This window comes from Pleurodeles waltl, chromosome 6 (genome assembly GCF_031143425.1).
Source record: "Pleurodeles waltl isolate 20211129_DDA chromosome 6, aPleWal1.hap1.20221129, whole genome shotgun sequence".
In the NCBI taxonomy this organism is placed as follows: domain Eukaryota; kingdom Metazoa; phylum Chordata; class Amphibia; order Caudata; family Salamandridae; genus Pleurodeles; species Pleurodeles waltl.
Genome location: NC_090445.1, coordinates 1,430,287,186 through 1,430,303,976, shown reverse-complemented (window position 1 = coordinate 1,430,303,976; position 16,791 = coordinate 1,430,287,186).

The window sequence follows — 16,791 nt, the reverse complement described above, 5'->3', positions numbered from 1 at the left end:
TCGCTGCAGACAAAACAATAACCCATACCGACTTTCCCATTGAATAGCCACTAATATTATACCTGTGAAATCTAATGGATCAACCCGTACACTCAGCAAGGACAGCGTATCTCAAATTTAGAACAACAAATGTTCTTCTGGGTATCATTTAACACAAGATTTTCTGAAAACAATTATGGACTGTCAAGTAAATCCATTCTGGTAAGCACATGGAAATACGCAACTGGAGACCTAAATTCTGTGAAATAATCCTTTATAAATCATAATCACAAAATGATCTAAAATAATAAAACCTTGGTGCTCTGTGAAATAGGTTGATCACATGTTGAAAGTGAGTGCAATAATAGAAACAATAAAGTGCTCGTAAATAAGGCAACAGAAAAAAAGCATGTCAGTAGCAGGGCTAATAAAGTACATTTCTAGATTAGGTAATGGTTGTGTCAGTTATTATATATCCAGGGCTTCTAGCTGACCAACTTGTGAATTGGTTTGTCTTTATGCCAATTGTTGTCGACAATGTTACAACCCAAGAAGTGGTTAAAGGGTCATTATCGGAATAAAATCATATTTATACAGAGCTAACGGATAGATCACATTCAAAATAGAGGGTACAGTTCAAAGTTGGTCCTGAGTTTGGGACAGCGTAAAGTATATGATCACTTTGAAAATGGGCCACTGAATATATCACAGTAGGTAAAGGAACCTGTTAAATGCTTCAATGAAGCAATGGTGAGTACTGCAATTTTTAATATAACAAGTCAGGCTCCAAAAGCTCAAGCACAGGGGTAAGTGTTGCTAACAGCGCACACACGTTAGAGTTATAAGTCACTAATATTGTAGGCCCTCACTAAGGTAAATAGCAGACCCTGCAGAGTCCCCTCTGCACCAGCATACCTATGGGCTGTTACCGAGCTGTGCACAACTGCAGTCTCACATGCGCAGCCCTTACACTTGTGCACACACATGTGCAAAGTTTATATGTAACCATCCAAGTGCCCCAGACCCTTGCTGCCTCATAGTGGCCTTATCTTAAAAAAAGGACACTGGTGTTAAACACACATAATTTAAATATCTAGAGGGTGAGAAAGGGAGTCAAGAAAGGTCCAATACCTATACTCCAAGGCGTAATCAGTTAACAACTAGAGGTGCGGATCCTCTGAAGAACATAGCAAATGTAAGGTTAAATAGAAATGTTAGGAAGCCCTTTGTCTTATGTATATGTACACACACCCAAATGGGTGTTTTGCTTCATCATAGGGCAAGCTCCTCGTCTGGTGTTGCTATGATTGACGGGCCCCTGGGCACTTTTTCCTAGATCTTTTTTTTTTATAAGCTGTAGTGATGACCTGGTGTCTGAGGATGTGTGATGTGTAGGACGGTGGTTAAATGTGTGAAAAAAGAGAGGGAGTGTGTTAAAACTGTCTAAGGGATACCTAAATAATGTTTTATTGTTGTGCCCCCCTTGGCAGGCATAAAAACAGTAGTGAAAAGCTACCACGAGGCAGTAAGATACCAAGGTAGCAATCAGTATGTTTTTGGTAGCGTCAACATGTTTCTCACCCACTGCTCTAACCGGATCCTTGATGCTTCTTCAGGACCATCTATTCTTACCCTACATCAAAAAGAATATATGATGGTTAGTGTACCCTAACAGGTAATAATATTACCTATCTGTTGTATGATTCAGCCGAGCAGCGGCCTTATCCAACCTATCTGTGGTCTTGGTCCAACCTTCCTGTGGTCTGATCCAAACTAGTGAAAGGATGAAATTCACTCCCACAATGGAGTTGACCCTCAGAGAAGGCTTGACTTTTGAAAAGGCGGCCCTTAAGGAGATACAAAAGATACCCCTCCCCATCCTTTCAATAATTTGCCAAACAGAGCATGGCAGTCAGGATCCTTAATGATGACCTTGCTATCACTATCAAACCTGCCGACAAGGGATGAGCCATAGTCACTATGAGCACATCAAGAGTGCTTGCGCTAACTGGCTGAGGAACGGTATTGCTTAACCATCAAGTCTGACCCCATGGAGAGACTGTCATCTATGATTCAAACTCTAGTCATGAAAGCAATATCCCACAACATAATGAGCAAAAATGAGGCCGACTTCCTCGTGAACACCTCAGTTAAGACCCCTTATGTCTACATTTTAACGAAGATACATAAGGGGATTGTCCCTCCACCAGGGTGACCAGTTGTGTCAGAAATAGAATCTTTGCTGGAACCCCTGAGCAAATTTTGCAATCACTCCCTGAAACCTCTGGTAAAAAAATGTCCTCCTTTCTGAAGGATACTCGCGTTATGTTGAACCTCATCAATGACCTGAAGCTCCAACAAGAGATTAGTCTACTAGTGACACTAGATGTGGAAGCTTTATATAAAAATATTCCACAGAACGCAACTTTGATGGCAGTCAAATTCTGCTTTAGGTCTGCAACTTGGACACCAGCAATCCCAAGCAACTTCATCATTTAGTGCACCACCATCACTTTGAAAAATAACTTCTTTAGAATCAGCTGTACTACCAGATACAAGGGGCCTCTATGGGCAGTACCATTGCCCCCAGTTTGGCTTGTCTATATATGGCTATATTTAAAGATGAGCTTATTAATATTACTGACACCAATCCCTATAAAGATAACATCCTGATCTGGCGGGATATATTGATGACATCATCACTTTTTGGCACGTAGAAAAGACTACTTGTCTTTAATTTTGTACATGGATTAAGTCCCTCAACCTCTACACCAGTTTCATCTCTCACAAGGAACTTCTGTTTCTAGATCTTCTCATCTCTATCAACAAAGGAGTATTATCAATGACCGCATACAAGAAAACCACGGATCGCAATAGCTTATTGCTATACAACAGCCATCACCCTAAGGCCCTAAGAAATAACCTACCTTATGGACAACTTCTCCATCTGCACAGGAATTGCAGCACATTAAAAGACTACGACCATCAGGCCCAATACCTTAGTGCTAATCTCACCTCGTGTAACTATCCTTCCAGAATCATCAAAGAAGCACTCAAGATGGCAAGACATAACCATTGAGAGGCCCTTCTGGAATCAAGGGTAAGACAGATTGCTGACACCCTCACATGTGTCACAACTTTTACTTATATGTAAAATCGATTACAACACATTATTATGAAGCACTGGACCATTCTTCTTTCTGGGACACTGGAAATTCGACGTCCAAGGTTTGCATTTAAGCGAGCCAAAAATCTGAGAGATCTCATAGTGCACAGAAGACCCAGGACTAAACCTAAACAGACACAGCCCACATATGGACCTTACCCCAGTCATTGCCCACTTTCACTGTGGATACAACATTTTCTGTCACCTTACAAAAGCGAAAACAGTTGACTTGGGCAACAACAGGATTTGGTCACAGAAACACCATACAAATTGCAACATGAAAAACTGTGTTTATCTAATGACATGCCCTTGTGATCTCAAATATGTGGAGATGACCAATAAACTAGGATCATTGAACAGTGTAGCAAAATACAATGTTAAAGTACTACCACCAAATTGTACACCCTTTTCTCCACTATAAAGCATACATGTTGTGACCTCAAATTGACTTTTTTAGAGGCCAGGGATTTCTGGGGAAAGCAGGCTTTATACCACAAAGAGCAAAGGTGGGTGATTTACCTATCAACCCACACATCTGCCCTCAATTACAACATCCCATGATGTGAGATATGACCATACCCAGGGCTATAATTCCTGACATTGAACGGATACTTGCACACTATGATCTTAATTTAAATACTTGCCACCACCAGGCATCAAGGGACCTTGCATACAATTTAAATGATTCCGATTGACGATTACCATACTTAAAGACTGTGCCATAGCCTTTGATCACGTCAAATAATTTTGACATTTTTCTCCTCCATAATCATCACACTTTGATCTAACTCTGACTAATTGACACCATTAGTCATCAGGGGATCTCGCATTTAATTAATATGACTTCAGACGATTCTGGGTGACAACATGAGCATCACCACACCTTTAAGCAGTGCCACTGGCTTTGCCCCTTTTGTGAAAATTCTCCTGTCCCTCCACGATCACCCTATTTTGCCCTACATCTATTACTACAATTATTTTAAAAAAGAGACAGTATACTCCCTGCATGTGTATCCCATGACTCAAAATATGAATACTCCAACTGTACCTTGAACATCACTGCTACGGGTATTATTCTGAGTTTTATGCGCATAGTCAGTATACAGAAGCTCCTTCTACTGTAGTCCGTTTCCCTTTTAAGAACACCTTTTTTTCACATAACATTCCTACATGGCGACCGGCAATAGTCAGACGTTGCCCTATATCTTATTCCTATTTTCATTTTTTCGATACTATAATTGTGCATAAAAGCCTTTATATCCTCTTCACTTTGGCCACATACTCTTTTCAGTACACTTGACATTCAATCACCATTTCAAGATGCTGATCAAAAACTTCTAGACAACACCATCTGTTTTTGTCCTTCTTTGAGCACCGCAGCACGACAGGCTGTGTACACGCATCCTCAGCCATCCCCGTACCGGGGTTAAGTTGTGTGTCACCACACCTGCGTCACTGCTCTTGAACTTGTCTCGGCTTGCATGGAACTGCGATGCACCACCTCCTGATCTATCACCTGAAAAAAGATGGCAGCCCATGTCAGGTAAGCACCTGCATTGCATTATGAGTATTATGGGCCTTATTTATTGAAGCCCTTTGCACCCGCCCTTCATTTTCAGGTGAAACAAAGACTAGGTAGGTTACAGGTGATCTAAGCTCAGACCACATGAGTTCTTGATACCTTTTTTAACAACACGGGTTTCCTTACTTTAAAGCTCCCGTTTCTCATTATCTTGCATCATTTGTTGTCCATAGCTATAGTTTTTGTTGCAGCTTTGCGCATGACTCTGCTTATGACCTAAGGGACGCTGCAGACACATGCTTTAGGGTAAAACCTCTAACCCTCGCCAAATGGGATATGGTGACCCCTGGGTCTTATCTCTGTTGTTTGCTATGTGTTTATTTGTACTGTATGTTTTACAGTCTTTAGACGTATGATCACCGGCCTGGCCTGTTGTTCTTTTCAGAACCAACCACTCTCTTGCAACGTTTGTGATGCCCGCTGCATGGAGCATGACATTTGCTTGTCTCAAAGAAAATGTTGCCTCAGCATATTCTTGAAATAACATTTCTTGTCCATTTGCTTCATTTCATCCTTTCACTAGGTTGGATCAGACCACAAGTAGGTTGGACCAAAACCACAGATAGGTTGGACCTCTGATAGGCTGAATCATACCACAGATAGGTATCATATATGTTAGGGTATACTAACCATCCAGAATTTAATAAAATATCTACTTGTCCATGGGACAGGTTGCTTCATAAATCTACTTGTCCTGTAAAAAAAATCGACTTGTCCCTTTGGTGCCATATAGCGTGACAACAAGTTATGGCAGCAATCTCATTATATAAGAGCTCTGATAACAGCCTCTCTGAAAATGTCAGAGCTAATACTATAGTGAGGCGTGAATGCTAGCAGTTTCCTTATTTTGCCACCTTTCTGCAGATCTACATACTGGGACTGGAGGTAGAAGTAAGCAATAGTTCTAGTGTTGGAATGCCCTTTTGAGTCTGTGCAAACCTACTAACTTGCATGTTGTAAGGGTTTTCATCAGGTGTTCCCTAAGGATGTCAATTAGGGGCCACCAGGGGTCGCAAGTGTGACCCCTATGCCCCCCCATTGCGACTCTTGCCACCTTGCTTGCGACCCCCGGCTTCCCAGCGCTCTGATATAATAAAATCAGCCAGTGTGTGCAGCACTTGATTGCACTGCTGAAGCAGAAGCTCTGCCTGCAGACAATTCACAACATGCCTGCAAGCTGGACCTGCTGGAAAGAACTCATTTGTTGCTATGGTGACCGGTCCCCCGGGCCAGCCCGTGCACAGTCCTCGATTTATAGTTAAATACACTGTATGTATCTGCTGTGGGCCTGGGATTCTTCAGTCACTTGACTTGACCTGCAGGGACATCATTCTAGCAGCACACACGAATGCACTACCAATGATGGCCTTGGCAAGATCTATTGGCCAGCCCCCATGGCACAGCCGCGTGACTACTGACAGGTCTCTTCAGAGTCGGGCTTGTGTTGGTGTCACAGCAGGACTTGAGTGTAAGTGAGACAGTTCACTTATTTTTTCTTTGATTTGTTTAGTGTTTGTTTCCATGGGACTGGGCTGGCATGGAAGCATGCTTCATGTGTTCATTAGAGTATTGGAAATTTAAACACCTAGTTAAAGGTGTGGGGGGTAGATCTGAATCAAAATATGTAAAGCTTGCACAGTATTCTGTAGGGCGGCTGGTGGCCCACTAAAATCTCTGGTGAGACTTGGTCGCAGCTCATTTCACATGCATAGCTCCAGTGCCCGTGGCCTTGCCAGCCTGCCTGACAAAGTGCAGTGCAATTGGAACTTTGCATGCAAACGTTAGACGCCACCAGTAAAATGGCTCAGTGGGTTAATTCATATATATGTATGTATTGTAACTTTAGTGAAAACCTAATGTTGCACAACAATGGTCTTATCACCCCCTCCCGTGCAAAATATCTGCATACATCTGTCTATGGACTGAGCACAATAACACATATTCCTGTCCTGTTAAAGTACTTAGCTGGTGCCGGGCATGGGCCACTATGCACGAATACTCCTAATAAAACCTCAGTATTGGGGGTCTTCCTGTCCAGTTTAGGATTTGTGGCACCATCACAAGGAGCAGGGCTGTCCTGTCCCTAATCTTATTCACGGGGAGACCATGCAACGCAAGCACAAGGGCAATGACATCATCAGAAAATGGTCACAGTCGCTTGCTATGAAATCGTGACGCAATGAACAAGGAAACGTTCTAAACTGGTCACATGGCATGCAGTGAAATGTTCCTCTAAGGTACAAAGAGTAGCCATGGGAGAAAACCCAGTGCACTGCAATAAATAGAGCATGAGATGTTATCAATGGGGAAAGAGGCTCTTGGTCCAGACTGTGGAGCCCAAAGCATTCCTGGCAAAATTATCATATAATAGTTGTCCTTGCACAACCTCTCTCTCTTTATATCGATTCATCCATCCATCCTCTCTCTCCTTCTCTTCTCTCTTCTGTGTTCTCCTTTTGTGATTGCTTGCTCTCTACCTTTCCCTCTTTCTCCCTTTCTTTCTCTCTCACCCTCGCTCAGTCTTGAAGCCCCCTGTGCCTTCTGCAGTTTTCCTATGGAAGCTGGGAAAAAAAGAAATAGGTGGTCCTTATGTTTTTGGCCGGATGCCCCACCGCCAACCGTGTAGGCGGTCAATGGAAGACCGCCAGTGGCGACGGCCAGCATCCCACCAAATAATGACGTATGGTGCCTCACCGCCATTGATGGCGGTGAGGGCTGCCATGCGCCATGCTGGTGGTCGGTGGCGGGGGTGGATGCTGCTCCGCCCCCACCGCCACCTCAGTCCATACCACGCTATGCCTATAATGATGCATTCATAGGCATGGCAGTGTATGGAGAGGTGGCAACGGGGGCGGAGTAGCATCCAGGGAGACCGTTCCCTTCCGGAGCAGCGCAAACAAAGAGGTAAGTGCTGTCTGAGAGGGAAGGGTGTGTGTGTGTGTGTGTGTGTGCGCAAGTGTATGGGGTGTGCGTGAGTGTATGTGCGCGGGGATGTGTGTCTGAGTGCATGTATGCGTGTGTGCATGTAAGTGAATGGGTACATATTTCTCACCTACTGGTCTAACCGGATCCTTGACGCTTCTTCAGGACCATCTATTCCCACCCTACATCAAAAAGAATATGTGATGGTTAGTGTACCCTAACAGGTAATAATAAATGACGGTGATCTGTGTAAGTAGTTACGGTGTCTCTAGCTCCTAGTTGGTTGTGACGCCATTCCTGGAAGGCAGGTTTGATGGCTAGAAGTTTCCGCTCCGCCACCGTGTTATTTTGCTCTGCGGGTAGCAATTTCTTTGAGAAGTAAGCTACTGGATGGAAATGCCCAGACTCAGGATCTCGTTGGGACAAGACACCACCCACTGCCATTTGGGAAGCGTCTTCTTCCACGAAAAATGGCTGAGCCGGGTCGGGATGATGGAGAATGGGAACTTCAGTGAATGTGTTTTTAAAATGTTGGAAGGCTTTCTCAGCTTCTGCATCCCAGAGGAACTTAACCCCCTTTCGTAAGATATGAGTTATGGGAGACACCACGGTAGAAAAGTGGGGTATAAATCTCTGATAAAAATTTGCGAAGCCTAAAAACTGTTGCACTTCCTTCATGGATCTTGGGGCTACCCAATCGAGGATGGCCTGTACCTTGGATCTATCCATGGAAATTCCATCAGGAGTGATCACATATCCCAGGAATTCTACAGTTGTAGCATGAAGAACACATTTTTCCAGCTTGGTGAAGAGATGATGCTCACAAAGTTGTTGTAAAACCGCTCTTACATGCCCTATATGTTACTCAGTGGAAGACGAATAGATCAAAATGTCATCTATGTATACCACTACACAGATATCCAGAAACTCCTGCAGCACTTCATTGATGAAAAATATAAATGCTGCATGAGCGTTACACAACCCGAAGGGCATCACTGTGTACTCGAAGAGTCCAAACTTAGATTGGAACGCCGTCTTCCACTCATCTCCCCTCATCACTCAGACCAAGTGGTAGGCACCCCGGAGGTCGAGTTTAGTATAAAGGGTCGACTGACCTACCTGATCTAAAAGTACCGGGATCAACGGAAGTGGATACTGATTTTTTATGGTCACTTTGTTCACTGCGCGATAATCTATATAGGCGCGCAGCTCGCGATTCTTCTTGGACAGGAAGAACAAAGACGACGATACTGGTGAAGTTGAATGACAAATGAAACCCTTAGCCAATAGATCATCCAGGTAGTCTCACAGGTATCGATTCTCAGGCTCAGAAAGAGCACACCCTACTACATGGTAGCGTTGCCCCTGGAATCAAGTCCATATGACAACCGTGTGACCTATGTGGCGGCAGCTGGGTGGCCTTCTGTTCACTAAAGACATCATGGAAGTCTTTATACATTGCAGGAATGGCAGTGTGTCGCCCGGCTTGATAGCCGTACTATGTGTGGACCCTCAGTGCAATAGTGTCACTAGTAATGGTTTGTCTTGGTAACAGGAGTGCCAGCAATGTTTAGAGTTTAATGTCACTGTCCTTGCTGCCCAGTTAATTTTGGGATTGTGTAACTGAAGCCAGGGTATCCCCAAAATGGCTCCAAATACAGGGGTATCTATGAGGTCAAACTGATTTTGTTCTGTATGGTTGTTTGCACAAAGCATGGACAAGGGTGTTGTTTGATAAATTATAAGCCCGGAGGACAATTCTGAGCCATCCACGGCTCTGACTGGTTCAGGGATGTCTTTTCTGACAGTGGTAATATTTTGGGTTTTAGCCAAACCCAAGTCTAAAAGGTTTCCGGTAGCCCCAGAGTCAACCAATATGGGAATGACCTTACGAACCTGAGGGGACAACACTAACGTTACAATAAGAGTTTGATGTCCAGCTACTGGACTGGTGGTATTAGCCAGAAGATGGGAGACCATTGAAAGAAGCGCTTGATGAAATGGTATCAGAAGTTACAGATCCAGTTAGTTTTCCACTTGGTCAGGAAGAGAGAATTCAGGCCCTGTTACCGCTCCGATGGCTTTCTTTGGAACAGTAGGCTTGTTAGGACATTCCCGCGCAAAATGCCCTGCCTTACGCAGTATAAACACAGTTTCAATTTTGTCCTACGTTTCTTCTCTTCCTTAGATAGTGGGCCCCGCACACTGCCACTTTGCATGGGCTCAGGTGTATCATGAGTGGGAATGGTGGACTCCTTTTTCTCAGTTTTGAGCACCACTAAGCATGTATCACCCCGGAATTGTTCTCCATTACGTTCACTCAAGCGGTGATCCAACCGTACCACCAGGTCAATGAACTCGGAACACTCCGTAGGAGGTTCCACAATTTGGGCTAGAACATCCTTGCGATTGTCCCGAAGGCCACGATAGAAGAGGGAGGTCCTCTTCTCCTCAGGCCACTCAGTCTCTGCCACCAACCGATTTAAAGAGGTGATATAGGACAGTAGATCCTTGTTTCCCTGGCGCAAATTCAGCAACTCATTGTCACCGGCTTGCACGAAGAGGTGTTTGGTGAACAGTTTCCGCAAGGCTTCCTTGAACCAGTTGAAATCATACAGTATAGGGTCATTGTGCTCCACCAACTGAATAGACCAATTAGCTGCATTGCCTCCCAAACAAGAGATAATAAAAGCTACCTTCGCAGTATCATTGGGGAATGCAGCTGCCCGACACAAAAACTGTAGCTGGCACTGGTTAAGAAAAATGTTGAACTTGGCACTATCTCCCAAAAACTTTCTGGAGGAGCTAAGTGCACAGGGGTTGGTGTTGTGACCATTACCTGCATGGGTTGTGTGGTGGAAGCTGTTGGGCCTGAATTGGGTCTAGGAACATGATGAGACGGGTCAAACCGAGGGGCCTGTAGTACTGGAGATCTTTGTTTTAGTTTGACTCCTCCCCAGGGGGGGCCTTGTGGTTTATACCACTGTAGTTCACTCCAGGTTCTTGCTTTAAGGAAAGAACTTCCTTCTGCAATCCCGTTAGGGCCATATTTAAATCTAATAAAGATGGAGCATCCTGAGCAGCTGGTAAAGCCTGTGCTGAACCTTTGAAAGTACCCATTGAGGAATCCATCGCCCCGGCAGCCCTGTATGTTGTGGCTTGGCTTGATGTTGAGACAGGGCCACTCACCTGAAAAGCAGGATGTCCACAGGGGCGATGGTATGTCCCCTGACCTCCTGGAACACCTCTTGGCGCTTCCTGGTGGACACAGAAACCCCAGCAGGTGTCCCAAATGGAAAGGGGGACTGGAAGAGAAAGAGACAAAAAACTGCCACATCTTGCTGGTCCAGCCAGGCACCATGTATCTTCAGGGGACAGGTTGTTGTGGACAGAGTGATAGTTGAGTTAGTGCACTCAACTTCCTTGAAACTGAATCTCTCTTTCTGATATGGGCACGGGAGCGGTAGAAGAACACCGGGATGCTCAAGCACTTTTCTTGGATAATAATAACTGTTGGCACAATTACTAACACTGCATTACCAAAACCCCAAACTGAGTACCATAACAATAATTACTAGAAACTAGGGCTGGCTACACAGAGATTCACTGTTGCACACTACAATTAGAACTGTGGTTACACTTATCAGGCACAAGAAATACAAACAGAGGTATTAATTATATCACATATAACTTTCCTGCATGCATAGGGTTAAACTAAAAGGAACAAAAACAATCCAATAAATACAAATGTCCACTATGGGTGCAAACAGTTAGGGTGGCATGGTTTGGTTTCACTCTGTGTGTGAAAAAGCCTTCAAAAAGCAAGTTCCTCAAACCTGAAACACAGGCATGAATGACACAATTTAAATCCAAGAGTTATGCTATTAGAGAAAGAAAAGTCACGTAAATGCTCTTTTAAAATTGCACTGTCACTTTTTGTAGTACTTAACCTCAAACAGATTTCCTGAAAGCACATTTAGGCAATTAACTACAATAATAATGTAGAATGTTCAGAAATGCATTTGTCTCTTCAAGATAAGCACTCTGCCAAAATATTAGGTCTGAAATACACCAGCTGTTCTAGGAAAGCGTGGCGCTCAAAGAACAAGCTCCCTGAAGAATACTAGTCACTTAGCTGCATTCTTTTCCGGTGTGCTGGAGGAATGCCTGGTGTCAGCTGGTACAGGAACGAAGAAAAGAATTGCCTCAAAAGTCCTGAATATGAGGATGACAGCAGTGGCTGGACTGCGAAGTCAGATGCTGATATCAGGAAGCAGAACAAAGCCAAGCAGGGAGGCATGCTTCACTCTGCTATTTATAGCCAATCAGGAAAGCAGTTGAGATGAGTCACCACATCCAATTTGAAGCACATGTCTACACCTGCTCACATTAGCAAACAAGCATTGGTAAACAAAGCATTGATAAAACCAATTGCGTAACACAGCACATTATGTTTACTTAGAAACATGAAGGTTTAACCAAGAACAGTGATATGATTTAACCCTAATTCCTGGGGATGCTGACAGATAATGCAGGAGGCACCTTGGGGATTCCTGACACTGCTCCTTTCCAGAGATTGGGGAATAGATTACTTTCATGCTTGGAAACTTGGAAAGTGCAGTATATCTGGATTATATTGCTTTATTCAGTCCTAGCTGGGAGGATAAGCTAGTGCATCTCAAGGAAGTGTTTCAGGCCCTGCAATAGGCGTGCCTAACTATCAAGGCAAGTAGGTGCCAGAGAGAGCAAAGTTCTATTGTGTACTTGGGCCATCAAGTAGGTGGAGGCCATGTACAACCTCTCCAACCCAAAATCTAGATAATCCTGGCATGGGAAGCTCCTAAAACTCAAACCCAAGTCAGGGCCTTTCTTGGCATGTCAGGGTACTATAGAATCACTGTTACAGATGCTTCTGAACATGGGATTGGGGCAGTTTTGTTACAAGTGAAAATTTGGGCCAGGATCAACTAGTTGCTTTTATAGTAGGCGACTCCTCCCCAGAGAGCAGCACTGGAGTCCCATTGATAGGAAAGCTTTTGCTGTGGTTTGGTCCCTGAAGAAGCTGAGACCCTACCTCTTTGGGACTCACTTCAGAGTTCCAACTGACCAGAGACCTCTCAGGTAGCTGTTGAAGATGAGAGGAGAGAACCCCAAACTATTGGGGTGCTCTGTTTCCCTACAGGGTATAGACTTTACAGTGGAACACAGACCTGAGACTGACCATGACAATTCAGGCGGCATTTCTAGGTTCCTCCACTTAGATGGCGAAAACTACCAGGGTATAGGTTAGTTGCTTATCACTTTTCATTTGAAGGGGGGCATGTAAGGAAATTACTCTTTTTGCATGATCAACCCAAACGTTTTGGACTGGTGCTGCTGGTTTTCAACTCTAAGACTTCACTGCGGCCCGATAACCAAACCTCAGAGGCAGTGTTCTAGCCCTTAAAAGTATATGTCTGATTGGCCTGAACCCAATTGGGACAACTTTACTTACATAAAACTCCTTAATATGTGGGACCAGTTACACCCCGGGCCTATACGTTAAAGTGTCCCACCCAGGGTGCATTACCTTTCACGTGGCCAATGGTAGAAAGATGGCAGTCAAATTTTAAGACAGCTCCCATTACAGACCCACGATCCGTCAACACCTGCCATCATCCACTGTCTCCCGACACCAGTTCGGACGGGAATTAAAGAGGGTGGATGAGCGGTGCCCATTGAATGGTTAATTTGGCCAAAAGTAGGCTACTGGACGGAGTTCTTGATTGACACAGAACTGCATCCATGTGGCTTTGCCGTGGCCTTAATACAAGAGGACAGGCTTGTGACCTTTAGCCGCACCTGACAACTGCTGCACCGCCACGTGGGCTGGGGGAGAGGTATTTGTGTTTCCCTGCTGACACTAACTGGAGCAGTAAGCAAGATTGCACACTTGTAAAGCCGCCAGATGCCAACCGCGTGGCTCAGGAGTCAGGAGCAGTGTGCCTGAGTCAGATTCAGTCTGAGGGTTATGAGAGCACCAACAAAGTAAGTAATGCTGCACACTCTAAAATTCAGCCATGGGAGGTACACAGAAGGCTGCAAATAGCAGGGACTTTACCCTGCCCTCCCCAGGTCTTGAGAGTAAATACATACAATAACCTAGTGAGTCTCTGATCCATCATCACCTACACGTGCAGCATCAAAGGCTTAAAAGGAGACATACAGGGCTTAAGGGGAGCATCACCCTCTTTTTTTTTCTCAGAGTCCAGTTGATTTGAATCAACGTAGAAGTCACTGCGACTGAATGGAACCCCCTCTGCCCCATTCACAAAGTGGGAGAGGCGTCCACGACTACACCAGGGCCTGGAGGACTGAATTTGGACTGAGGCCTTGTTTACCTTTGTGGTGAATAATACAATAATGACTGAGAATATGCACATCAGGTGACTTACCTGCGAAGCAGGCCCTGAAACAATGGAGTAGGCATGAGGAGAGGCCTGGATGGCTTGTGTCTCCTTCATCCAATGTCCCATGGGAGTGTGAGGGGGGGAAATGGGTCTTCTCTTTGCTCTTTGAGGCCTGTGAGCTTTGCCCTCCCAGATTCTTGGGCACCACCATCTTCTGGGACAGCCACTGTGAAGAGAACAGAGCGCAAGGAGGGGACCCTAACCCCATCCCTGGCCCCCACTAACTACACTACCCAGGCTACACATGCAGCACTGACACCCTGACTTTGTCATGAGGACTGAGGGTCTGGTGGGTCTGGATGAATGTGTAGGGACTGGCTACAACTGAGCACATCCACCTCTGCTGCGCCCTGACCATGCATCACGTTACTTCTTATGTCCAGTGATTCAGAGCCACTCATGCCGATGAGAGGAAACACAGTTCCCCAATTAACGGGTTGTCGGCCCATGGAGCCCTTGACCCCCGTTGACCTTGTCAAAATGACAGCAACTATCTCTACTGCCTACACAGACACAAAACTCGACAAAATATTGGAAACAATTGCGGAAACCATAAAAGAGCTATGTAGCAGGGTTGATGTGGTGGCAGTTGAGATAGGACTACTACAAGAGGATCACTGCAAACTCACCTCTCAAGTCACCATTACAGAGACCACACCCAGTGAACTCTGTCCCTGCCATTTGAACTTGGAGCGTACCATCCGATCCCTCACAGCCAAGGTCCAGGAACTTGAAAGGACGGCAGAGGACTTAGAAGTGTGTTCTTGCTGCAAAAACATCCGAATAGTTCTGTTTTCCGAAAGAGCAGAGGATTCAGAACTGTTGTAGTTCTTTGAGAACTGGCTGAGACAGGTGGTGGCTTCCACCTAAATGTCTTCGTATTTCCTAGTGGAGTGTGACCATCGAGTTCCTGTGTGAAGGCCTCCAACGGGGGTACCCCCTCACCTAGTAGTGGTGTGAATGATGAATTACAGAGACTAGGAAACCATACTCCAGGCGCTTCGGTCAACGAGCCTGGTCCAGCATGAGAATGCACGTCTACCTTTTCCACAACTATACTGTGAGCAATGCAACACCGACTGGTCTCATTCCTTGGAGTGAAAAAGAAGCTCCTCCAAGGAGGCCTCCAATACTCATTATTGTTCCCTGCTAAACTGAAAGAGATGGTCAACCATTCCAGATACTTTTTCAATCAGCTAACGTATGCCTGGGACTGGGTGAATCAGCGCCAATACAAACAGGTGGTTCCACCATCCCCAACCAAAAACTAGGAGCAGCTAAACCAGGCTGCAGAAGATGGAGATGCACATTATCCACTGCCACCTCATGGTGGGCTGACCAGTGGTCCCTGCCACCGAGAGCCTCAGAGGGCACAGCATCGGAGACAGACTCCCATGCCACGATCGCCAGTACTGAATCCTTAGATCCTCAGGCTCCGTACTATCTCTCCCTTCTGTGAGCTGGTTGGGAAGGATGGGTTTGAAATTTGGGAAAAGGCCGAAGTAGGCACCTGGGGAGCATTATTCAGGAATGAAGTTTCAATACATATACCACAATATTCTTCATAGAATGTACCTTAACCCAGCAAGCTTACACAAACTGTTTGGCCCCTCCTCCCTGTGCCCTAGGTGTCAAATACCAAACGCCAACGTGATACATATGTTCTGGAGTTGCCCGGCCACTGAGACCTTAAGGAGAGAAGTTATAGATGCACTGCAAACAGTGACGGATCATGAGTGTCTGTTCACATCATCGGGGCGATATTAGGACTGTTTAGGCAGAAGAAAACCCAACAATTTACTAATCGTTTCATTGATTTAGTGTTACTTATTGCTCGACGATCAATTGCCATGCACCGGAAAGCATCTACACTGCTGGAACTGCAGCACTGGTCCACTGCGACGCTGAAGTTGGAAAAGGCCAAAGCAGTAGTGCTTAGACAAGAGAAGGTGTGCGGTTTGCCTAGGATTCCCTTAGCGGCCTGATGGGACAACCTGTTAGGAAAATTGCAAACACTCAAAGATGCCGTTACCAACTAGTTTACCACATGCTCTGACAACACCAACAATATCTTTTCACTGCAGTCTATCATCCTGTCATCCTGACACATGCACTTCCTACTCTCCAAGTGTTTGACTACTTGTAGAAATGCACACAGGAGTAGATGAGTACACATTCAGAACACCGTTAGGATAGATTGATATAGAAGGGTAGCTGAGAATTAAAGGGGGGTGCATCTGTTCATTTGGAAAGATTGTGGTGGAGGGGAGCAGATTTCACTATCAAGTCCAAATTTCATTAATGTTAGTTCTAATTTTCATAAACCAATTCTTCCTAATGTGTGATTGATAATGATGACGTTCTATAGAACTTGTGAAGGGCTCAATATTTTACTAAGTATTGTACAGTCTTGCATTGCCAGAAATTAATGAAATTGGTCAAAAAAGAAAGGCTGCATCACCTTTTGTCCACTGTGGCTGCAACAATGTGAAAACTAGTCTCCCAGCCTGCCACTGCAGACTGGCAAAACTGTTTTAAGCTGCTAACTCGAATTTGCCATTTAAAGCAATGGCAAGGTCCAAATCACCCTCTTTAATCACTACGTCACCCCTACAGCAGACATATTCAGTCCTAGGGCAGGGTGCAATATATTGAGGAGTAGGACATGTATTTGTATATGTTTTAACACTAAA